Source organism: Rutilus rutilus (assembly GCF_951802725.1).
Source record: "Rutilus rutilus genome assembly, chromosome: 3".
Classification (NCBI taxonomy): Eukaryota; Metazoa; Chordata; class Actinopteri; order Cypriniformes; family Leuciscidae; genus Rutilus; species Rutilus rutilus.
Genome location: NC_140211.1, coordinates 51,334,497 through 51,360,665, shown reverse-complemented (window position 1 = coordinate 51,360,665; position 26,169 = coordinate 51,334,497). Strand labels below are relative to the sequence as shown.

The 26,169-nt window shown below is 45.9% G+C and overlaps 1 protein-coding gene and 1 long non-coding RNA gene across 3 annotated transcripts in view; both read right to left on the bottom strand.

Annotated features, from left to right (window-relative positions):
• The window catches only part of LOC311287139 (uncharacterized protein), a 45,691-nt gene that overhangs the window by 4,762 nt on the left and 14,760 nt on the right, over positions 1–26,169 (bottom strand). Inside the window, exon 1 of one of the 2 annotated variants that reach the window (XM_084403764.1) lies at positions 14,659–14,777. The exons of the other annotated variant lie outside the window; for it this stretch is intronic. The gene's annotated coding sequence lies outside the window, so the exon portion shown is untranslated. Of the gene's footprint in view, positions 1–14,658; positions 14,778–26,169 lie in introns of those variants that run through there. 2 annotated transcript variants of the gene reach the window in all.
• On the bottom strand, positions 24,362–25,793 carry LOC311288644. The gene is made up of 3 exons (XR_014626965.1): positions 25,731–25,793; positions 25,553–25,607; positions 24,362–25,457 (listed from the first exon to the last, which is right to left on the bottom strand). It is a non-coding gene; the product is annotated as an uncharacterized lncRNA (long non-coding RNA).

Below are 26,169 nucleotides of genomic sequence, written 5' to 3'. Positions count from 1 at the left end.
CTTTCTCAGTTTGTGTAAACCTACTTAGGGTTCAGAGTATTTTTTTCCCCACATTATTTTCCCACATGTCTAGTACAATTATGTGGTTTTGTTTCATAAGACAGTGTGTACAGTGTGTACTTTTTTCTTGATATACCCCGAAAGAATGCAAATGCAATGTGACAACATGCCCCATAGGTGGGGTACATTATATCATGTGAGGGGCACATTGTAACATTATTATGACAGGTTAGAATGTTATCTGATCTAATCAAAATATATATATATAAGACAAACAAAAATATTTTTCTTGATAAAAAATATATATATATATATATATATATATAAGACAAACAAAAATATTTTTCTTGATAAAATACAATTATTAACTTTTTTCATATAAAATAATGGCATTTTTTAATAATTAAAAATATATATATTTTTTAGTTTGACAACAAACACACTGGAAAGCACAGCTATACAACACAAAACATAATAACCCGGCTAGTGTATTTTGCTGGTTAGATCAGACTTAAAAAACTATCTCAACTGTTCAATAACAGATTAAAATAATACCAGATTTGTCTCCTTTTAATTAAACACACAAAAAAAAAAAAACAGATGAAAAATTAACATAAGTAAGAAATTTCATTTTGCTATGGTTAAATAAATGGTCAGTGATATCTTCCAAAGATTTCTGAATTTTGGCGCATTTCTTTTCTAAATAGTGTGGATATGGCAAGTAGTTAATACACTAATAATAATAATTCATTACATTTATATAGCGCTTTTCTCAGCACTCAAAGCGCTTTACATAGAAGGGGGGGATCTCCTCAACCACCACCAATGTGCAGCATCCACTTGGATGATGCGACGGCAGCCATATTGCGCCAGAACGCCCACCACACACCAGCTTACTGGTGGAGAGGAGACAGTGATGAAGCCAATCAGTATATGAGGATGATTAGGAGGCCATGATGGACAGAGGCCAAGGGGCAAATTTGGCCAGGATGCCGGGGTTACACCCCTACTCTTTCGAAAGACATCCTGGGATTTTTAATGACCACAGAGAGTCAGGACCTCGATTTTACGTCTCATCCGAAGGACGGTGCTCTTTGACAGTATAGTGTCCCCGTCACTATACTGGGGCATTAGGACCCACACAGACCACAGGGTGAGCACCCCCTGCTGGCCTCACTAACACCTCTTCCAGCAGCAACCTGGTTTTCTCAGGAGGTCTCCCATCCAGGTACTAACCAGGCTCAGCCCTCCTTAGCTTCAGTGGGCAACCAGTCTTGGGCTACAGGGTGACATGGCTGCTGGATTGGCTACTAAGTTTCAACATGCTGGCATGTTTGGAAGTTTTTAAATAGGGTGAACATATGTCCTCTTTTTCCCAGACATGTCCTCTTTTTGGAACTAAAAAAAATTCTAGATCGTCCAAAATGTCCGGGATTCGGCTTTTGCCGCCTTCCTTTTTTTTTTGTTTTTTTTTTTTGCTTTTGCTTTTGCTTTTGCTTTCTACAGTCGCCGTTTTTGCATTGCCTTATCGCGCGCCTCGGTCGGTCGGTCGGTCATGTAGGCCTACGTAACGCAAACATTGGTCAAACTGCATATCAATCATTCCCATAGACAGTATAAGGATCATTACCCTCAGCACAACAGCACAAGAGGAGAGCAGCACGTACATGTCTCCTGAACAGCGTAAAAAAATAAATAAAAAAAAAGCCCAAATGTAAATTCACAGATGATTTACATTGAAAATTCCTGTGTTTTCAACTGTCTCGGTCGGGATCCGTGTAAAGCAGATGCATGACCACTGATCAGCAAAGCAGGTTTATTGTCAAATAAAGGTGCTAGCGACCTAGAAGCCCACATAAGGAAAGTATAGAGAACATCAGGAGGACTGAAATTAAGTTTTACTGAAATAACTAGTGTAGTAGATTTTTTATTTTAACCTATGGCCATGAAAAGAAACTCATGTAAAAGGTGTTTAAAGCTAAACTTTTTTTTAAATTATTTGTTATTATTCTATTGATGCGGGCCAAACGTTGAATGGAAAGGATGTATTACTTTATGTATTAAGTAGCCTACAATAACATTAGCCTGGCTGCGCCATCCTACGTGCTACCGCTCAATTTTCATTTTCCTTCAGTACGTCGTCTGGGTTTGCGCTTGCGGTATATTCGCGGATTTTCTCCGGCAAAATTTTAACCGGTCCTAAGAACGATGACGTTGAGGTGCGCTAGTTTGAGTTGTAGACATAGGCTTGTTTGAGATGAGCAAAATCTGCGCAGAACCGATCACTGGTGATCAGCGCGAGATGCATGCCGGTTAGAAATGTGTCCGAGTGTGGTCCGCCTTGCTCTGATGTCATGCTGACGTAGGTCAAAAATCTCTCGCGAGCGCAAGGCGCACGTGTCGGACTCTGCAGTCGAGCGCAGTTGCTCTCCACCGACTGCGCTGATCAAAAGCACGATTGGAAACAACTTGCACAGCTTAATGCTCATTGGTTTAAACAACTGTGATGTATTGTTCTCTTTTAAAATGTTTGATTTTAAAACTCTAATATCATGTTTTATGTTATGTGTGAATATTCCCAAACTATCTGACAGTGTGATTTCTTTGGGTTATGCAATTAAATTTTTATTAAAAAAAATAAAGTAAATAAAAACACATATGTCTGTATTAAAGAAAAAAATATTGATAAACATGTATTTGGAATGGAATTAAAGTCCCCGTGAACCGGAAGTTGCAAACGACTTTTCTCCAGTGTTATGACGTATTTCCAAGTGAAACGGAATATTGAACAGAGGGCAGGGTTTTACTCTAGCGCTCCTCCTCTCCATCTCTGCTCATAGCCGACTAACGGTTTGAGGGGAGTGGTTAAGCGTTTTCAAACCAAGCCGTCAAACCTACGTCATCAGAAAAAGACGCCATTCCAGACCCGGAAGTAACTTTTCAGATTTTGATTAAAGATTACCATGGTAAAAAATTTTTTTTTTTTTACTTATATGCACGGATTAATTGTTCACCACAAGACTAGTAATATGCGCTAACAAAGTAAATAGGGTCAATTTTGATTTTATGGGGACTTTAAATAACAAGTACTTTGGGTGTCTTGAATTACATCCAGTTTATTAGCAACACTGTGCACGAGCGTGAATCCCGCGATAACCATCTTTGATCTCGCAGGTGTCAGATCCACTGCGAGAAGAGAGATCTGTCCTATGGCAAGCCCTTTTAACATTTAAAAGCTAAGTTTGACTATCCGGAATTAACATTGTAGATATCAACAATGTCTTTCTGACTAGTCATAATTACATTTTGGATAGTTGGAATTGTCATTCAAGATATCTGTAATGTAATTGTGACTAGTCGAAACAACAGATAGAGATATCTGTAATTCAGTTTTGACTAGGCAAAACTGAATTACAGATATCTGCAATGACTTCATTGAAAACGACATTCAACTCGTCACACATCTTAAATGACAATTGCAGATATCCGTAATTCAGTTTTGACTAGTGAAGGATTCAAATTTAAGAATCTATTTCAAATATGCTTCCTTACATAACATCACGGTAAAGAATATTGTATTTAGTGTTTAAGGGTAAGATAATGATTCTGCTCAGCAAAGTTGCCTTTCCTGTTTTCTCCTTATTGTCTGTAAATGGCTCTTGAAGCCCCAGTTTCACTCAGACTGATGGGATTAGCACACGAATGATTCACTGAGAATCTCACCTTTTGTTCTGCAAATGGCTTTCGGACCCAAATGGCTCTTGGAGCCTTATGCTGATTTGAATTAGGATTGGCCAGACCCTCACAGTCTAGGGTGTTACCTTAACCTGTATACTCATTTACATGCTTTGTTTGAATTTGTCTCCACCTTCAAAAGCCCCTCCTCCTAAAATGCCTATAAGACACCATGTAAATTTATATACTTTAGATTATGTTGGACGAAACCGCAGCCGCGCTCAAATAAAGAAACTCTTCTGTTTGAACGTGATCCCAACGTCTCCTGGTCTGCTTTGAAGAAAGAAAAACTTTACAACACTAGGCAGAATGAATGTTACAGATATCTCAAACGTCATTATGACTAGTGCAAATTATTGTGCATGACGTTGCTCTATTTTAGATATCCATAAATAAGTAATTTCCTCTCCCAGCCATAATCAAAGAAGAAGTGGGTTCATTTCCTTATTTCTATGAATGGAAGAAGAAAGAAGCAGTCATGGCGTTGGCTGTAATCGAAAAAAACACCAGAAAATGTTTTTTATATACAAATAAAAAAAGATTATATACAATATTTTATATACAAAAAAAAAAAAATGTTGCAATGCTATGTTTATGATCATGCTTAAAATTATGTAGGTTATTGTTGCCGTAAGATTTATGCGTGAAAAAGATTCACACTAATTCACTTTAATAAAGATGCTGACATGCATGCTATACTTGCCATGGAAGTACAATAACATTAACTTCCTTAGATGAGAAAAAAAGTTCTTAGTTCAGATTAGTTCTTATTTTTTTATTATTTTTTTTTTCAGTTTGAAACAGTATCTAACAGCATTAAAAAGATTATTAAAACTCTGTTGCTCCGACATGGTGCTAATCAGTGCTAATTACAAGTTAACAGTTAACAGGTTCTATGTGATTTGATGATTTGATGATTTGATTTTGAACAACACGCTCTGTTCCCACCTAAAGTGTGATGCGGGCCTAATTTGCATACAGATATCTGCAACGTCATTTGGCCTAGTCAAAACTCTAATTCAAGATATCTGTAATTACATTTTGACTAGGCAGAATGAAAGTTACAGATATCTCAAATTTCAGATATCTCTAATCAAAATTAATTTCAAGATATCTATAACTTGATAATAGTTATCTACAATTAAATTATGACTATCCCTAACTCCAGTTTGAGATATCTACAACGCCATTTTGACTAGTCATAACTCCAGTTACAGATATCTACAATGTCATTTCGCCTAGTCAAAACTTAATTTAAGATATCTGAAAAGGAACATGTAGATATCTTGAATTGAGGTGAATTAAAGATATCTTGAACTGGAGGTATGACTACTCAGAATCAAACTGAAGATATCTCAAACTAGAATTACAGATATCTACAATTCAATTGCAGATATCCGTAATTCACATAGTGGATATCTGCAACTGAATTGTAGATATCTGTAATGATAAACCCCATACAAATGAATGGCAAAAGTCACGTCATTTGTCCTAGGAAGAATGTCTTTGTGGATATCTGAAATGACAGTTATGGATAGGAAGAATGTAGTTGCGGCAGGGCCGGATTGGGACTCATTTTCAGCCCTGGAGTTTCATGCCTTAGACCGGCCCACTTTAGTTCCCGACTGACTAAAATAATGTAATTAAACCCTCAGTATAAGGCCCAATCTTTCAAGGGCTATCTGGCCCTTCCCCCTACCCCTAGTGCTGCCCCTCCAACCAAAAGAGAATCGAGACAACCCTACCCCTTCACGGGAACGCGCTAAACAGAGGGGTCAAGGGTCAAGGGACAAGGGGTGAACTGGGATTGAGCCTAAGTCTGCAATAATGCACTGTTCTGTACAGCCTTGTAATTCATTGTATTTTTCAAAAATATAACTTTCTATTCAGTGCAATATCAGTAAACAGGGTTTTATAAATACAGAGGTCCCAAAAGTGATCTTGCTAGGGGGTTCGGCGGCATATTATTTTTCCACTGTCATTGGCAAAGAACATCTGTGTTAAATAGGAATCCATTGTAATAAAGTTATTCTCATTATTGGCACAGTATGTAATAGGCTATTGCTCTACCTGCTCTCCTCTCTCATCTCCATCTCTCGTTCTTCTTCTCTCAGTCTCTTTATCTTTACCTGTAAATCTCCCCTTCCTGAAGCTGAGCTTAGATTGATACAGTCTTTGCAAAGTGATTATTTATGTCGGTCGTTTAAAATTTCTATTGTAAAACAGCTGTTTAGTTTAACCACTTGCACCTTATCTCGTGAAGCGTCGCGTTGGGATTCGCGCGCGGCCGCGGCTCGCGCTTCTGTGAACATAAATCCCGCTTGCTTTGATCGGTCATCTCAAACATTTAGCCATTGCCGACGAGCGGTGTTTGAGTGCTGAAGCAGCTCAGATGATGAGGTCGGTTATCGTCGCGATATGCGAATCATTGCAGCACCAAATTAGAGTCAATATTAGGCAATTATTTCACAACGTTCATTATACACTCAGCAAAAATTACAGAGGTCCGGACCTCGGAGACCTCAATGGTCTGTACGGCCCTGACTCGTAGGCTATTTGGCCGCTTCAGTTTCTAGAGATGTTTTATTATTCTGGCCTTTTCAGCGCCGCCTTTGCGCCTATAGGCTATTATCCTCGTTTTGTATCCCTTATTTTTTGTTAGCACATCTCTAACAAAGTGACTTTATTTTATTTTTTTGGGCTGCGAGAAAATAATAATAAAAAAAATAGTGGGGCTGCGCTATGACTGGACACCGGCCCTCCTGGCCAATAAAACAGACCGGCCCACCGGGAATTTTCCCAGTGCTCCCGATTAGCCAATCCGGGCCTGAGTTGCGGATATCTGAAATGTTCTTTTTGACTAGGCAAAACTGAATTACAGATATCTGCAACACATATCCAGTCTAGCTGTTAAATGTTAAAATGGCTTGCCATATCTGTCCGGCTTGCCTGCGCTTATTTCACTCCTCCTCTCACTGCAGCCGCCTACTCTCGCATACATTTCAGGCGAGGCAAGGCGCATCTCATGGCTACGTCACGACCAAACGTTAGCGATTGGTTATGGCAGATCCAGAATGGCTCTGGGCGGATCCAATAGTTTTAAAGTTTAACAGAATAGAGAGCCTAAGTCCCGCCCCTCCGCTTCCGGCTCATGGGACCTTATTTCGGAAAAAATATGTATGGAAGTCAATGGCGAGAGATAACTTATCTTTTTATTCCGTCTGAACTGTGCCCTGAACTACACATATGATGTTTGTCAATTTAAAAGGTAATTATGAAAGTCAAGAAAGTCGCAGTTTGTCATAAAACAGAAGAGTAACGTTTAGTTTTATGTGAAAATCGCTCAATGAACTACATCTCTCGTCTCGCACTATGTACGTCACAAGATCCGTTGCTCGTATGTGTGTATTCTGGCTCAAAACACTCAGGCATGACGGCGTAACGTTACGATTATAATGTAAGACTATAGAAAAAATTACAGACGTTAGCTTCAGTAAAGTTAGCGTCATTCATTGAGAGAAAAGGTATGACGTCGCATGTGCGCCTTCTGGGTTTGTAGTCTTTGTAATTACGTATTTTCACAGTCTTATACCTCAGCAGTTTTACATCAAGCTGCGACTTTCTTGACTTTAAAATGTATCTTTTAAATTGACAAACATCATATGAGTAAATCAGGGCACAATTCAAACGAGATCAAAATATTTGTTGTCTCTCGCCATAGACTACCATACAATATTTTTCCGAAATAAGGTCCCATGGTGGTTGACCGGAAGGGGAGGGACTTAGGCTCTCTATACCCGCCTTCAGGGAAGTTAAAGTCCGCGTGAACCGGAAGTTGCAAACGACTTTTCTCCAGTGCTGTGACGTATTTCCCAGTGAAAAGGAATATTGAACAGAGGGCAGGGTTTTACTCTAGTGCTCCTCCTCTCCATCTCTCGCTCATTACAGACTACGATTTGAGGGGAGTGGTTAAGCATTTCTCAACCCAAGCCGTCAAGCATACGTCATCAGGGAAGGTCCTCCAATGCAGAGAGGAGGGGCATTTTCAGATTTTGATTAAAGATTACGAAGCCAAAACATTTTTTTCCGTGTTTTAACTTGCACGGATTAATTGTTCACCACAAGACTAGTAATATGCGCTAACAAAGTAAATAGGTTCCATTTTGATTTCAGTTGGACTTTAACGCTTGTCAATGGAGAGTGGACTTTGTAGGCTACAAATGAAATGTAGGCTACGAGTCTGGTAGAAAAGACTAAAATTAAAGATTAAAAGACGTGTGGTAGGACCAGACTACAATAACATAACTTTGCAAGGTTGTGAATGCATTAGTCAAGTATTTGTTGATGCATAAAATATGGTCACCCGCCTAATTTAAAACAAGTGTGTTACAACAACTCCGAGTTATGTTGTACCCCACTATAGCCTCTTCACAGCACATGCTCTTCCTGTGCATTCCCTCCCCTCTTCAATGTTTAGTAACAACTAATAGTAGCCTACCTAATATAGATTTTAAAATACAGGCCATAGTTTGCATGTTTTCAAGAAAATGAAACTCAGGGATGGATGGGCGGACCGAAAAATCGATAGGCTACTTTCGATTGTGGGTCCACACTAAACGAAAGATCCTCACATAAATTATAAATTCCTTTGTTACAATATGATTGTTTGTATACAATGCCTCTTGCACGTCCATTTTTATGGTCTATGGTCTGAAAACGCATGCTGCAGTCGGCAACAGGGTGCTCATTCATATAGAAAGAGTAGCCTATCTGAAATTGTTTTACATCAAATAGCACGAACGGAAATGTGACATAACTGGTTTGTGTGATGTTTGTTATAAATTAAAATTAAAAGTTGCTAAAAGACTGGCAATGATCTGTGAGTGCTGATACTCAAAAAAAAAAACAGTCTGATCGTTCAAATTACGGTTCTCTTTCATCATCTCGTTTCGAGATCCACCTATGGGAAGGGCATCCGGTACCTGACCTCTGTAGAAGCATCCAATTGCACCAAGTCTGGTTAACAGACAGAAGCGCGCAGCCAATGCCCGGTAAGGCCACACCCCCTTACCTAAGGCATATATACCCCAATGCGCGCTCATGTACCTCAGTTGTCATTCGCTTCTCGCGATCTCTGTTTTACTCAGCTCAGTGAAATTTTACACACTGCTCACCGCGTGTCTGCAGGAGGACATATCGACTCGATCAGCCTCCGCCGGACGTGACAGTCGTGTTTTCAACTGTTGCTGCGTTGCATTCGGAGCCGCCCACGCTCTCCATCTCCGTTTTCCTCCTATAACGGCTGCCCGCCACGGATTTCTCCAGCTTTTTTGCGGATATGTCGCTGTCCAAGCCTGCCGCCTCGTCGGGGGACTCCCTATCACGGGCCTGCCCGGCCGCGTGTGGAGCCCTTATTGCCGCGAAGGACCTTCACCAGCTGTGTGTGGTTTGCTTGGGTCCGAAGCATGCTCGCGAAGCCTTGGAGTATCCTGAGAATTGCAGCCTTTGTCTAAGCCTGCCGAGGAAGCTGCTGAAGCGCCGTTTTAAGGTAGCTGTGACACAGTGCGCCGAGCTCTCCCTAACTTCGGACTCGGACGGAGGACACGGTGATGACGTGCTACCGGGGGCCTCCCGGGGCGCGACTCAGTTCGTTTGGGCTGACCAGCCCAATCCCGCCTTCCCCGAAGAGGACATCTTCGAGGAGGGCGGCCTCGCTCTCGTCCACGAACCGGCCGGTTCTGGCGAGGAGGATGATGCGGCTATCCTTGGGGTCTCCGAGGACGAGGAGGTCATCCCGCCCTCCGGTGTTCCCCAGGCTAGCACGGCCCACACGGCTTTACCACAAGCCGTTCTCCTGGAAGTGTGTGAGCGAGCGGCCGCTCGTCTCAACGTTGAGTGGCCAACTCCCCAGAACGTCACCGACCAGGAGAGGGACATTTATGATGGGAAAGTGCTGGGACCCCCTCCCGGCCCGAGGAAACAACTCTTCCCCATCCTCCCGGCGTGCGCTAAGCACATGAGAACGTACTGGAGCGACCCGCTCGACTTCAGACACGGTCTCTCGGGACTCGAGGCTAAGGATATGGCGGCTCACGGTATGGGCGACCCCCCCGCTGTCGAGCCGTCCATCGCCAGACACCTTAACCCCGCTCAGGGTGGGCTACTCGCCCCGCCTAAGCCGGTCCTGCCTAACAAGATGGACCGTTTTGCTGCTTCCATTCACCAAGCCACGTATAAATCGTCGGCCGTGGCTGTCAGGGCGCTGAACGTTTCTTCCCTCCTCTCCGCCTACCAGGCGGAGATTCTCGAGGAACTAGGACAGCAGCTGGCGAAAGGAAATCCTTTGGATACCCTCTGGAAGGAAATCCTCACGGTGAACGACCTCGTTCTCCGTAACGCCCGGCAGGCCGTCCAAGCTTGCGGGCGCTCCATGGCGCTTTCCGTAGTGGGAGAGCGCGCGCTGTGGCTCAATCTGTCAGGACTGCCAGACAGCGAGAAGCGGCGCATCGCAGGCGCGCCGGTGGAGCCCGGCCGGGCTCTATTCGGTCCCGCCGTCGCACTGATGCAACAATGGTGCGATGATAAGAAGAAAGAAGATGAGGCGTTTAAGCTGTGCCTTCCCAGGAAAGCTGCCCCACGCCAGGTGGCCCCTGCGCGTGGGCCTAACCCACCTGCCATAGGTCGACAGTTTGCTCAGGGCAAGGAAAAACCCCGCAGCATCCCTCCACCACGGCAGCAAGCCCCAGCGCCGGCCAAGCGCTGGGGAAAGTCTAATTCCCCCCGGCCGCGGCCGGGAGACAGGCTAACCCCACTTCTACCGACTCGAAACGTAAGCGGCCTGCCTGACGTTCTTCCGATGGGGGCTTCGAGTCTGCAGTCGCGGGTCACAAACCCGTCGGACTCCCCTCTTTGTTCAGGACCCCCGTCGAAAAGACCCAGGGGTGCCCTCGGCTCACCGCGCCGCGAGACTGCCCAGTTCGCGGGTGCAAGTGTGTGTTTTCCCCCCACGTTCAGGGGGCACTCTGTGAGGTTACGTTCATGTGTAGTGGCACCAAAGCACCACTCGCCCTCTGTTCCCCTCACGTTTTCAATAAAGGCTTCGGCCCAAGTGCATGTCCAGCACAAAACACACACAATTCAAAAAAACACGAATCACATAAATTCGTTTCGGAGGGAAATCCCCTCTCTGCAGAGAGATCCCATCTCATTGCAGAAAGAGGAAATTCCTCCGAATCCATGCATGCCGCCCCCAGTGTGCCCACTGGATGGCGGCATTGCATCATTGACAAACCAGCTGGACGCTCACAGCTCCGCTCCAGCCCGAGCGGGGGCGCTCGCGAGCCACGAAGCGGCTTGGCAGGCCATTTCAGCTCCCGAGTGGGTGTTGCGTACCGTAACCAAGGGTTACAGGCTGCAGTTTGCAATGAGACCTCCACATTTCAACGGTGTTCTCTCTTCTCACACAGAGGAAAACGCCGCACACATTCTGAAAGAGGAAATCTCCTCTCTCCTAAGCAAGGGAGCGATTCAGAGGGTACCACCCAATCTGGTAAACCAGGGTTTTTATTCCCGGTATTTCCTTGTTCCAAAGAAATGCGGCCCACCCCGCCCCATATTGGATCTTCGAGTGTTGAACAAGCACTTGAGGAAATACAAGTTCAGAATGTTGACACAAGGCTCTCTCGCCCGCGCCATAAAACAGAATGACTGGTTCACATCAGTCGATCTGAGAGACGCTTTCTTTCACGTAAGCATTTACCCCCCACACAGGAAGTATCTTCGTTTCGCCTACCAAGGCACATGTTACGAATTTACAGTTCTGCCGTTCGGGCTCAGTTTGAGTCCCCGAACGTTCTGTTTATGTGCGGAAGCGGGTTTGACGCCCCTGAGACTATCAGGGCTGAGAATTCTGACGTACATAGACGATTGGCTCATCATAGCCGAATCGAAGGAGAGTGTGTCGCGGGACACCACCCGGGTACTCGCGCACATCACATCCCTCGGTTTCAATGTGAATATGAGGAAGAGCAATCTGACTCCCAGTCAGAATGTCATTTTCCTGGGCTTGGAATTGAGCTCAGTCTCCATGCGAGCGCGTCTCTCTCAAGAGCGCGTTCGCTCTCTGATGGACTGTCTGTCTCGTTTCAGAGAAGGGGCGAGAGTACAATACCGTACATGTCTCAGGCTGCAGGGTCTCATGGCTTCATCTATCCAGGTGGTGCCATTGGGTCTACTGAGAATGAGAGCGTTCACGAAATGGGTTTTGTCACTACATTTCAGCCCGATTCACGATCTCTGCCGCTCAGTTACGGTGACGCGCGCCTGCTCGGCGGCCCTGCGTCATTGGGAGAGCGAGGACTTTTACGCACGGGGAACCCCCCTCGGGACGGTTACGATGCGTAAAGTTGTGACGACAGATGCGTCCTTAACAGGCTGGGGAGCCACCCAGGAAGGCAGAACGGTGAACGGTCTGTGGCCGAGCAGACTACGTTCAGCGCACATAAATTATTTAGAGCTTCTGACCATCTGGAAAGCTCTAAATCATTTTCTGCCTCGCCTGCAGGGACATCACGTTCTAGTACGGTGCGACAATACCACGGCAGTGGCTTATATCAACCGTCAGGGCGGCATGCGCTCGTCGAAACTCCACGCTCTAGCGTACAAGCTTTTGGTGTGGAGCAGACGGGTGTTTCTGTCATTACGCGCGACTCATGTTCCGGGCATTCTGAACAGAGGCGCGGATCTGCTATCGAGGGGAAACCCAATCTACGGGGATTGGCGTCTTCACCCGCAGATAGTGGAGATTTTATGGGCGAGATTCGGACAGGCAGCCGTAGATCTATTCGCCTCGCGCGAAAACCACCATTGTCCTATGTTCTTCTCGCTAAAGGACGTGGACGCGCCCCTCGGGGCGGACGCACTGGCCCACCCATGGCCCAAAGTGCTGCTGTATGCTTTTCCTCCCCTGTGCCTTATAATTCCTACACTGGCCAGGGTGAGGGAGCATGGCCTGTCTCTTATTCTGATAGCACCCAGGTGGCCCAAAGCCCCGTGGCTGGCAGAGATAATCCCTCTGTTATACGCCGAGCCATGGCGCCTCCCCCCTCGCACGGACCTGTTGTCCCAAGCCAACGGGGAGATTTACCACCCCCACCCGGACAGGGTGGCTCTCTGGGCCTGGCCCGTGAGAGGACGAACCTAAATGCACTGGGGCTCCCGCCGCGTGTAATTGCCACAATCCAGAATGCCAGGGCCGCGTCCACGCGATCCCTGTATGGTGGTAAGTGGCAAGTGTTCGAGGGGTGGTGTGATGGGCGTGGTTTCACATCTTATCAGTGCTCGGTGCCCGATATTTTGTGTTTCCTGCAGGACCTCATGGAGAAGGGCAGGTCCTTTTCCACTATTAAGGTCTATCTGGCTGCGATTTCAGCCTGCCATGTGGGTTTTGAGGGCTCGTCGGTTGGGCAGCACCCTCTAATCCGCAGGTTTATGAAGGGTGCACGCCGCTCTTTACCGGTCACCAGGAGATTTGTTCCGGAGTGGGACCTCTCCATGGTGCTGGAAGCGCTGTCTCTACATCCCTTTGAGCCGCTGGGGAGTATCTCCCTTAAGCTGCTGTCCCTCAAGACAGCTTTGCTCTTGGCCTTGGCATCTGCTAAACGGGTCAGTGAGCTACACGCACTCTCGGTTCATTCCTCGTGCGCTAAATTCTCCCTAAGTGGAGATAAGGTTTCTCTTAAGCCTAACCCGGCCTTCATGCCGAAATGCTTCCCTGCGTTCACGTCGGAGGTTTTGGAGCTGTCCGCTTTTCACCCTCCACCCTTCGCTTCCCCGGAGGATCAGAGGCTGAATGCTCTGTGTCCCGTCCGTGCTCTGCGAGCATATATGACCAGGACCAGTGCTTTCCGTAAGAGCGACCAGCTCTTTGTTTCATGGGCTCCTCCGCACAGGGGGAGTCCCATTTCGAAGCAACGCCTCTCACATTGGCTTGTGGAGGCGATAACTATGGCGTATGAAGCGAAGGGAGTGCAGCCCCCAGAGGGCATCAGAGCTCATTCCACAAGAGGCTTAGCCACCTCTTGGGCTTTGTTCAGGGGAGTGTCACTGCAGGACGTCTGCTCCGCTGCCAGCTGGGCCTCTCCTCATACCTTCGTGCGTTACTACCAGTTAGATGTCACTAGAACCTCGGTGGCACACTCGGTCCTAGGGGTAGGGTCCTCTTAACCCTTTCCCTCAAGCTCCGTTGGGTATCCAACAAGGAGTGAACGGGCGGGCCAGTCATGTTCATTCCAGTCACCAAACACTTGCATTCCTTCTTGGGTTTAGCTATGTGCATTGGTAATGGGGGGCTAATTTCATGTATGTGTCTCATGCATGGTGCATGCTCTGCTTGTCCACTGCAGTCAGCGTGGCGTTATGCTGGCAGGGTCATGTTTTTCTTTTAGGACGTGTCAGGCACCACCTCTCGGAGGTGACCGTCCTTCTCTGGTTGCAGAATTTCACTGTAGGTGTATTGGGCAATCGGGGAGCTGTCCAGGTCTCCCATAGGTGGATCTCGAAACGAGATGATGAAAGAGAACAATAGGTTACTGTCGTAACCCCGGTTCTCTGAAACATCGAGTGGAGAGATCCACCAGCTTTGCCCCGCTTGCTGCACGAGAAGCGAATATACTTACTGAGGTACATGAGCGCGCATTGGGGTATATATGCCTTAGGTAAGGGGGTGTGGCCTTACCGGGCATTGGCTGCGCGCTTCTGTCTGTTAACCAGACTTGGTGCAATTGGATGCTTCTACAGAGGTCAGGTACCGGATGCCCTTCCCATAGGTGGATCTCTCCACTCGATGTTTCAGAGAACCGGGGTTACGACAGTAACCTATTGCTTTCAAATTTAGCCTGATCTTACTTAAATGGTTATAATTACCTGTTTTAGTATTCCAAGAAATCGCAAAAACAAAAAATCAAATCAGTAGATTTGGTAAAAAAGATAAAAAAAAAAAGCGGTAAGTGGCCAGGTCTTCCTGGTTTTATGCATAATCCACCGCGCGAAAGCGTTACGTAAGTAGCCTAACCACTGAAACGTTTGGCAGCTTCCCGTTTATTTTCAGTTTGAAGCTTCCTGTAGGCTATAATACACTGTCGTCTGTCGATCATGCTACAGTATGATAGTATTATGAATAAAAAAATAAGAATAGTAATAAAATAAGAATAAAAAAACATCCTAAAATGAATTGATATAATAATAATTCTATGTTATTAGAATTATTCTATATAATCCCCCCCCCCACCACCACCACCACCACCACCACCACCACCACCAAATGAAGCAGAAAAACAAACTAGATTTTGAACATATTATATATATATATATATATATATATAGGCTATATATATATATATATATATATATATATATATAACCTATAATGAAAATTATCATTTGTCTTGACCCAGAAATGTTTAATAATTCAATGTCATTTTTATAATATCACCTTCATTAGTGATGAAACACCACCACCTTTCTGAAAGCTAACCATCTTCATTCTTTCAAAACACTAACTTTTGTCTAACATTTGGTCTAAAAGAGTAATGTATTTTATTATTTAACAATTATTTGGGGTTGTGTTCTTCTCTCTGTATCCCAGCTTGCAAACAATATGGAAAAGAGTTTCTTAGTTTAACACACTTGTTATCAAAATAAATCAGACTTTCAACATTTATATCACTACTTAATGGTGCAGTAAGCGATTTCTGAAAAACACTGTTGATATTTGAAATCAATGTATAGAAAGAGTAGCCCATCAAATAGCCACGATTGGAAATGTGGTTTGTATGATTTTTGTTATCTTCAAATTAAAAGTTGCTAAAAGATAGGTAATTATCTGTGATTGCTAATAGCCTAAATGCTTTAAAAAACAGTCTGTCTGTTAAAATGACAGTTTTCAAATATAATCTTACTTAAATGTTTATAATTACCTGTTTTATTCCCAGAAATCGCAAAAACTTAAATCAAAAATCAAATCAAAAGAGATTTAAGTAAAAGAGAGACTATCGGTATTATATGTATCATTGATAGCTGGATAATAGGCTACTTGGTATCCGACAAAAAAAGAGGTAATGTCTTCCTGGTTCTCTTACGAGAGGTTCTCTCGTGTTGCGTAAGTTGCTTACGCTACGGGTAAAGTCATCTTTTCTCAAGATCTGAAGCCAAAAATTATCCTTAATTTTGTATTTATTGTCAACGCAGTGCGGCAGCCAGCAGACCATAGCAGGCTGTATAAGCGTGCTCATTGGCTGACCTGCGGCAACTGCAGCAGCCTATTGGTTGAGCCCTGCGTGACTTCGCGCCCTTCACGTGTTATAGCCCGCCAGAATGGGTGTGGCTAGCGTGTATAAAGGAAGGGCCCACAGGCTGGAAATCTGAATCTGGACATTTTCATCACTTCAGCGAAGCTCTACGCATCGCTGGACTCTGAGAGAAGCCGCCGCCGTTGAATTCAGTGACCAGCAAGCTTAGGACAGCGCCTGGAGAAGCCGGTCGTCTTCACTGCCTTCAGCCTGCCGTGCCTGCTACGCTATCCGGCGTCATATCCTTTTTCTGCTGTGTGTGTTCGTCGCTGCGACACACATTCTGTCTAAAAGAGAAATTTCCTACGAGGCGTTGTTTCAAATGCATCGCACCTCTCTCCCCGCTCTCTCTCTCCCTCTGTTCGAGCCGCGCAAACTGCGCCATTCACAAGGGATGGCAGAAGCGGACAGTCTGAGCTAGCTTCCTCGCGCTCCCCCTCTGTTTGAGCCGCGCAAACGGCGCCGCTCATAAGGGATGTCAGAAAGCGGATGGTCACGGGCTAGCTTCCCTTACGTTACAGGAAAGCTACCCCCCTCTCCTCGCACGCCCCTCTTCCCGCGCTCTCCCCCTCTGTTCGAGCCGCGCAAACGGCGCCGCTCACAAGGGATGTCAGAAGTGGACGGTCACGGGCTAGCTTCCTTTACGTTACAAGAAAGCTACCCCGCCCCGTTCGCGCGCGTCACACATTTCTCAGTCCCCTCCTAAGTTCAGGTGACTGGAAATATCAATAATGCAGTAAACGAGCCTGTTATAATACATGCACGCCTGCAAACATACGCCGTCACAAGACATGATGACGCTCTCTGGCTATTCGCCTATTACACATCTTCCCGCTCTCTTTCCCTTTGTCCGAGCCGCGCAAACTGCGCCGTTCTCAAGGGATGTCAGAGCGGACGGTCACGAGCAATGTACAGCACCCCGCGTGCCTCACTCACCGGCGAAAGGAGGAAGAAAGAGTGTTTTAGTCCCGCCGAGGCCGGACCAACCTCCAATTCTCACACATTTCTCAGTCCCCTCTAAGTTCAGGCGGCTGGAAATACTAATATTGCAGTAAACGAGCCTGTTATAATACATGCACGCCTGCAAACAGACGACGTCACAAGACATGTTGACGCTCTCTTATATGCTCGCTCTAATTGAAAGCCTTCATGTTTCCCCCTGTAGCTCAGTGACGAAATCTTAGGTTTTTCGCGCCAGAGACCCGTGTTCGAATCCCAGGTCTGCCGGCAGACAGAATTATGCCGTCGAAGCTTTCGCTCTGTCAGTCCCCTTAAAAAGCCAACTGCATATGTGTATTTTACAGCCAACGAGCGCGTTGTACAACCCGCTCGCCTGCACCCTAATGTTGACGCTCTCTTATATGCTCGCGCTAAATGAAAGCTTATGTGTTCCCCTCGGTGGCGGAATCTTAGGCTGTTCGCGCCAGAGACCCGTGTTCGAATCCCGGGTCTGCCGGCAGACAGAATTATGCCATCAAAGCTTTCGCTCTGTCAGTCCCCTTAAAAAGGCAACTGCAGATGTGTATTTTGCAGCCAACGAGCGCGTTGCACAACCCGCTCGCCTGCACCCTAATGTTGACGCTCTCTTATATGCTCGCGCTAACTGAACGCTTATGTGTTTCCCCTGGTAGCTCAGTGGCGGAATCTTAGGCTTCTGTGCCAGAGACCCGTGTTCGAATCCCTGGTCTGCCGGCAGATAAAATTATGCCGTCAAAGCTTTCGCTCTGTCAGTCCCCTTAAAAAGGCGACTGCAGATGTATATTTTGCAGCCAACGAGCGCGTTGCACAACCCGCTCGCTTGCACACAAACACCGTCTTTACGGCACCCCAGAGAAATCTCATAAGAGTACAATTCTGGTTATCCGGCTCGCGCCGATGGTTTCTTGAGTGTAGAAAATGTGCCCGCTTCCCAGCGTTCACCCCTACACACAAGCACGGTTCCCCCGGTGTCATTTACTCATGCAGAGCCCACTCTAGAGCTGGCATATGCCGCTCGAGTGTTAAATGTAGGAAATGTGCCCACAAAACAGTGCCCACACCTACTCACTGCCCGCTCTGCTACACTTTTATCCCAGGGGACGGAACCTTAATGCCACATACCGGCCGTGTTGTGAACGTAAGCCCTGTGCCCGCACGCGAGCGCTCACACTTACTGATAAACACTGTATCTCCGGCGCCGCTCACGCGTACCGCTTTTCTCACCACAGAATGTTCTCCGTCCAAAGTGATCGAGTTATTGAGTGTAAACCTATCGCTATCAGCGAGCCGCCGTATTCAGGCATCGAGAGCGCGCGCGCCGCACCGATACCTCTGATACAGGTTCTCGACCCCACGCAGTGCGGTGATCGGAACCCAGAGGCCATTCTACCCCTAGCTATACATGCAAAAGCATGGGAAGCGATTCCGGGCGTGTCAGAATGGGTGCTGAATACTGTAAGCAGGGCTATTACTACAGTTCGCTCGCCGTTCCCCGTGCTTTCGAGCACGGACCGGGACGAGAGTGAATTTGGAAGTAGCACACCTACTTCGTGCAGAAATAGCAAAGCTGCTGTGCAAGGGGGCATTAGAACCGGTACATCCTTCTCTGAGCGAGTCAGGCTTTTACAGCCGTTACTTCCTCGTGTCCAAGAAGGACGGAGCTCTCAGACCTATCTTAGATCTGAGATATTTGAACAAAGCTCTCATGAGGCGACCGTTCAAAATGCTCACGACCAGACAAATCCTCGCGCAAATTCGCCCGAGGGACTGGTTTATTTCTCTCGATCTGAAAGATGCATACTTTCAGATCCAGATTATACCCCGTCACAGGCCATTCTTGAGATTCGCCCCCTAGACGGTCAGGTATATCAATACACCCGTCCTCCCGTTCGGCCTGTCTTTAGAACCCTGTACATTCACGAAGTGCATGGACGCGGCTCTCGCTCCCCTGAGAAGTCAGGGTATGCGGATTTTGTACTATTTGGACGACTGGCTGATTTTAGTGCAGTCAGAGATGGAACTTATATCTCACAGGACAGTGCTTCTCAGCCATCTGGAAAGCCTGGGTCTCATGGTCTACTGGACCAAGAGCTCATTACTGCCCAGTCAGTCAGCCTCTTTTCTGGGTTTAGAACTGGACTCTGTGGCAATGACGGCTCGGCTGTCGACACAGCGCGCGCGCCGTGGTCAACGCCTGGCCGCGTCTTTCCAGATGTGCAGCGCCGCACCTCTAAAACATTTCAGAGGATGCTGGGCTGTATGGCATCAGCTGCAGTAGTACTTCAGCTGGGTCTACTGCGTATGCGCCCGCTGCAACGCTGGTTGAACGCTCGAGTGCCTCACCGAGCCTGGGCGAGTGGGCGTCCGGTGGCATACGAATCAGAGTGACTCAGAGCTGCGCTTCAGCACTGAGACCCTGGTTAGCGGCCGACTGGTACCAGCGGGGAGTGACAATGGGAGCCATCTCGCACCGAAAAGTTATCTCGACGGACGCCTCCAACTTAGGTTGGGGCGCTCTTTTCGAGGGGAGACCGGTCTTTGGCCTGTGGTCAGACCAGGAGAAATGCCTCCATATAAACTGTATGGAGATGATAGCGGTCGAGAACGCGCTCAAACGTTTCCTCCCACACATATGGGGCCACCATGTTCTAGTCCGTTCGGACAACATGTCCGTGGTGTCCTACGTGAACCACCAGGGCGGTGTCAGTTCCAGGAATCTCTGCAACTGACAGAACGCCTTCTTGTGTGGGCTCACCACTTGTTACGCTCGCTGAGAGCCGCGCACGTACCGGGCTACATGAATGTCGGCCCAGACAGACTGTCCAGAGACAACATTCCCCTGGGAGAATGGTCTCTGCACCCTCAGACAGTCCAGTCACTGTGGCGCTTTTTCGGCAGAGCGGAAGTCGACCTTTTTGCGTCAAAAGACAACGCTCATTGCCCGAGATTCCTCTCGAAGAGCGAGGACGCGCTGGCCCAAACCTGGCCCAGCCGCCCGCTGTATGCTTTCCCTCCGATCTCACTGCTACCACAGGTAATCAAGAAGATCAGGGAAACGCGCCACTCAGTGCTCCTCATAGCCCCACGATGGGAGAACCAAACCTGGTTCCCAGAACTGGTGAGGCTGTCGCACGTAGCCCCATGGCCGATCCAGGTGAGGAGAGATCTTCTCTCTCAAGCCGGTGGATCAATTTGGCATCCCCATCCAGAGCGCTGGTCTCTGCATGTGTGGATAATCAACGGATACCCGCTGATCTGCCAGAAGGGGTCGTGAACACGATCACGCAGTCTAGAGCTCCTTCTACGAGAAGACTCTACGCGTCTAAATGGTCAGTGTTCTCCAAATGGTGCGCTACTAAGAGCCTGGATCCACGCACGTGTGGGGTTTCGTGGGTGCTCTCCTTCCTGCAAGAGCTGTTGGACAAGTGCAGGTCCCCTTCCACGCTCAAAGTGTATGTCGCGGCTATTGCAGCGTTCGCGGAGACAACGCGCAGCCGTGCGATAGGAAGCAACGAGCTCATCATCCGCTTCCTTAGAGGAGCCAGGAGGATGAGCCCCCCGCGGCCACCTTCGGTACCTATTTGGGATCTTTCTCTGGTCCTAGAGGCCCTGAAAGCGTTTCCCTTTGAACCGTTAGAATCCGTGGATCTGAAATACCTCTTGCTCAAAACAGTTTTTCTGATAGCTCTGTTATTGTCATTATAGCTCTGTCATTATCTACACGTGCTATCCGTTAGCCCCACATGTCTCGAGTTTGGACCAAATGACTCTGAAGTCATCCTCAAACCGAGACACGTTTACGTCCCCAAGGCGATTGGCACTCCCTTTAGGGCGCAGATCATCTCCCTATCGGCTCTGCCAGCATCCGATAGCGAGGACAGTGATAACCTCCTATGCCCCGTCAGGGCACTGAGAGCTTACATCACACGCTCCGCCGCCTTCAGGCGTTCTGAGCAGCTCTTTGTTTCGTTTGGTGGGCGCACCTAGGGTCTCGCCGCCTCGAAACATAGCCTGTCCAGATGGATAGTGGACGCTATCGCAGCAGCTTATGCGTCCAAACACCTGCAGTGCCCTATGGGCATTAGAGCCCACTCCATTATGGCGCTTTTCCACTGCATGGTACGGCACGGTTCGGCTCGGTACGGTTCGACTCGGCACGGAACGGTTCGGCTCGCTTCGCTTTTCCACTGCGTGGTACGACTCGACTCGGTACGGCACGGTTCGGTTCGCTTTAGCTCGGTTGCTTTTCCATTGCAGTTAGTACCGCTTCAAAATGGGTGGGACTGATCGTTATAGTTGCCGCCTCTACTGCCATGACATCATCGTAAACGCGCCACATTTCAAACGCACAACACAGGGGATGGTGCTCTTGATTCTCGGCATGTTGTGGATGTTTTTAAATTAAATTAAACGTTCTTATAATGGTTTACTATATGGAAGGAAAATTCTTAACGTGTAATTAAACGTTGCGTTCATATTCTGGGCTCATCTGATTTTTTGTACATAGCATAGCCTACTTTATGATTTTAGTATCATAATGATTAATAAATGCACGCACAATTATCCGTGAACTTGATTTGAACAAATGCCTTTCAACTTGTGTGTGCAAAATTCAGAATTAAATGAATGTGCAGCAATCTTTACAAATAGAGAGTCTAGGCCTAATGTAGCCTACTGTTTTAAACTACTGCCATTAAAAAAGCGCATTTAATGTTAAGTTATTTTTTTCCATCTGCATATGTTGATTATGAAAAGTGAACAGCACGAGACGAGTAGAGAGACATGGAGCGAGTCAGACATAATTTTGACCACTTCATTAAGTTTTGTTCACTTTGTTTTCTTTAAAGTGAATTTCGTTTTGTATAAATTGTATCTTAATTTTAATAATTTTTTCATCAAACAATTGCCTGGATTGAATAAGATGCAAAATAGACAATTTAACCATTGAGGCGCCCGAGCGGTCACGTTAACTGGAGCGCATCTCATCCTCAAATACACAAAGCTTGAAATGTCTTTAAACGAAATAATTCAAAACAAAAAGAAATAGGCTACTCTCTTATGTAATCCATTATGTGCATTTCTCTCTATAGGCGCGTTTACTACGAATATGGCGATCGTCAACTTCATCTTTGCCATGCACAGACACTGACAGAAAACACTATTTTATAAATAAAAATCAGTGCACGCGTTTTAATAAAATTAAAACTTTAATTGTGATCATTAAAATAATTGAATATTAAATAATTTGTGGCCAATTTTTGCTCATTTATTAATAGTAGGCTATATATAGGCCTAATTTTATTAAATTGAACAAGCGCAAAATTCAGCATTCAATCAAATATTCAAAAAGACTTAATAATAATAATGTTATTTCAACATAATATCTCGTTATTTCGACATAATGTGCGTGCAACAAGCAAGATGTGCGTTTGTAAATCCGGGGACGCGTGCACTGATTTTTATTTATAAAATAGTGTTTTCTGTCAGTGTCTGGCAAAGATGAAGTTGACGATCGCCATATTCGTAGTAAACGCACCTATAGAGAGAAAAAACATTATTATTAAGTCTTTTTGAATATTTGATTGAATGCTGAATTTTGCGCTTGTACAATTTAATAAAATTAAAACTTTAATTGTGATCATTAAAATAATTGAATATTAAATATTTTGTGGCCAATTTTTTCTCATTTATTAATTATATATATATATATATATATACACACATATGTGTGTGTGTGTGCCCTCAGCACATGCGTTAAAAATTATCCGGCGCCGCCCCTGACTGCAAGAAACAGTTTACAAGAAACTTTTTAACTGCAAGACACTACAGCGTTGGCTGTTGTCTACTGGCTATTTAAATCTAGCGGGTTTGTCTCGTGCATGGTCTCGTGTCGCAAATACAATGACACTGATAGTGACGATTCTGTCTGACCAATCAGTGATCTTCAGTGTTTTCACGTCACATTTTAGTACCGGTACGGTACGCTTGGAACCTCAACAGAGGTGGTACCATTTAAAGCGAGCCGAAGCGAGCCGTACCGTACCGTACCATGCAGTGGAAATGCGCCATAAGCGTGCCGTACCGAACCGAGCCGTACCGTACCATGCAGTGGAAAAGCGCCAAAGCGTGCCGTACCGAACCGAGCCGTACCGTACCATGCAGTGGAAAAGCGCCATTAGAGGCATGGCCTCATCGTGGGCTTGGTCCAGCGGGGTTTCTATTCACGACATTTGTATGGCGGCAGGCTGGGCCTCCCCCTCTACATTCGTGAGATTTTATAACCTGGAAGTTCCCGCCTTGCAGGCTAAACTTTTATCAGTATGAGTGATACGTACGTTCTGCCTATTTGTTCATGTGCAGACTACTCTCATGTACTGCTAGCTCTTCTGGTGAGCTGCACTAAGGGGTGAGATTCTCTATACACAGACCGGCGGAGCCGCTCTGTATTTTCCCCGCTATGCGCCTGTGCACTTGTGCTGGCTCGCGTTGCTGGCCACCTATTCTCCACACAGCTGCGCTAAGGGTTGATACTCTCTATACATAGACCGGCGGAGCCGCTCTTTACTCTCCCTATGATGTCCTTATGTACTGTGCTGGCCCGCGCTGCTGGCCGCCTTTCCCCGCACGTTATACATAGACCGGCAGAGCCGCTCTGTATTCCTATGAAGTGCTTATTACATGTGCTGGCCCGCGTTGCTGGCCGCCTGTTCCCGCATGTTGTGCTCCCCGGGCTCCCCTGGGACTCATGCAATGGATGCTCGGCGCGCACGGCGTTGACAAGGGGTTCCCGTAGTGTAAGCAACTTATGCAATACGAGAGAACCTCTCGTAAGAGAACGTACTCGGTTACCTAACGTAACCTCGGTTCTCTCTAGAAGAGGGAACGAGTATTGCGTAACCTGCCGTGTCGTGCCACGAGCTTATTCGCTTCAGTCTATGAAAACCAGATTTCCAGCCTGTGAGCCCTTCCTTTATACACGCTAGCCACACCCATTCTGGCGGGCTATGACGCTCATTGGGCGTGACGTCACGCAGGGCTCACCGATAGGCTGCTGCATTTGCCGCAGGTCAGCCAATGAGCACGCTTATACAGCCTGCTATGGTCTGCTGGCTGCCGCACTGCTTTGACAATAAATTCAAAATTAAGGATAATTTTTGGCTTCAGATCTCGAGAAAAGATTACTTTACCCGTAGCGTAAGCAACTTACGCAATACTCGTTCCCTCTTCTAGAGAGAACCGAGGTTACGTTAGGTAACCGAGTACGTTCTTACACACCGTATGCATCATCCACAGCGCGAAAGGGTTATGCAAGTAACCACTGAAATGTTTGGCAGCTTCCTGTATAATACACTGTTGATCTACAGTATGCTAGTATACTATGTGTGACCGAATGAGAGTATCAGCTCACTAATAAGACACCAAATTTTCAAGCCTCCTCAATAACAGGCTTTCAAATAAATGAAAAGGACAAGCAGAGACAATAACACAGTCTATAATTTTATTTATCAATTAAACACTAAAACAGCTGAGCTCAACATTCATGATAAAAAGACACTTTAATAAGTCAGCCCAATGGGCTTCGTTCTGGTCAATTTGCAGGGGGGGCCATACGCTGGTCAAGCACACAAAACAAAAATAAGATTTCACAAAAAAAAAAAAAAAATACAAATTGAACAAGGTGGTTTCTTTCCTTGCTAAAACATTTTGCTGCTCAAACTAAACCAAAACTAAATACAAATCACAAGCACTTCAAACCAACCAAACCAGAAATCAAATAATTTAAACCCACTCAACACCAATCAAATAAACCAAAATTAATAGATCTGCATTCAAGCAGTATCAATGTAGAGCAAGAAAAAAACTGATACATACAAACAAAATAAACAAATTAAATAAGTTTGGTAATAATCAAAACCCAATAACAAAACTCATAACAATAATACAATAAAAAAAGGAAGCACACCAAAAGGAACAACAATTTCAATTAAACATTACACACACACACTTACACGAAATACACAGACAATGCATTGATACAACGCACTGTACTTTCACCAGCGAAAACCAGGTGGCGCCAGAAACAAGGCCACGGATGTACAGCGCGTTACAACGTGAGCGTTGTGCACATATCTATGGTTGTGCAGACGAGGATCTTCAATGCAATCGCGAGAGTTGTAATGGGAATAACGGCTGAAGACGTTCAATGAAACCACGCGGGCGTGGTATAGGTAATAGCGAACTGACGATGCTAGCTCATGTGTTCAATGTAACCACGTGAGCGCGGCACGAGCACGAGCAACTGAAGACATTCCGTGCAATCACCTGCACAAATGCAAATCCCGCGTCCCAAAACTGGACACGCTATTTAAGCAGCAGCAAAGCAGCAGCTGGCAACTTCTGCAAGACAAATAAATATTTTTGTTTGGTCTTTTCTCCCTCCCCACTCCTCACATTTAAGTCACACAAATAGGGTAAGGGAAAAATAAAATTACCTTTCCTGTGCACACTCACATGCTCACTAACAATGCCTGGACACACCCGACTAATCTAAAATTATACCAAACAAGCAAATTATTCAAAAAAGTGAATTAAATGAAATCCCCACATACACCCATATTCTAAATTTATAATTCCCTCCCATCTTTGATCCTCCAATTTAACAGAACATACCTTTCTTGAGGAGTGAAGGAGATACAAGACCTACACCAACAGGCCACATCAGCATATGGTCATGAAGAAACCAAATCTCACCTGTGTTTATATAGCTACATGATTACCTTATGTACCCACCCACTTTAGGCAATCTGGGCACTATTTTTAAAGGGGCCATGCAACTATCCTTAAAGGGCAATCCCACTACATATGGATAAAAATAAAACATCCTAAAATGAACACTGAAATAATTCTATGTGCTTTGTAATTCTCTTTTCCGCCAGTATTTGTTATATGCACCAAATGAAGCAGATAGTAAACAAAGCTTTTGATCAGCCTATAATGATTATAACGAAAATGAATGCAGGCCTACAGCCAATTTAATCCATTTGTCTTGAACCAGTAATGTTTATTATGGCATAGTTCAATGTAATTTTTATAATATCACCTGCATCAT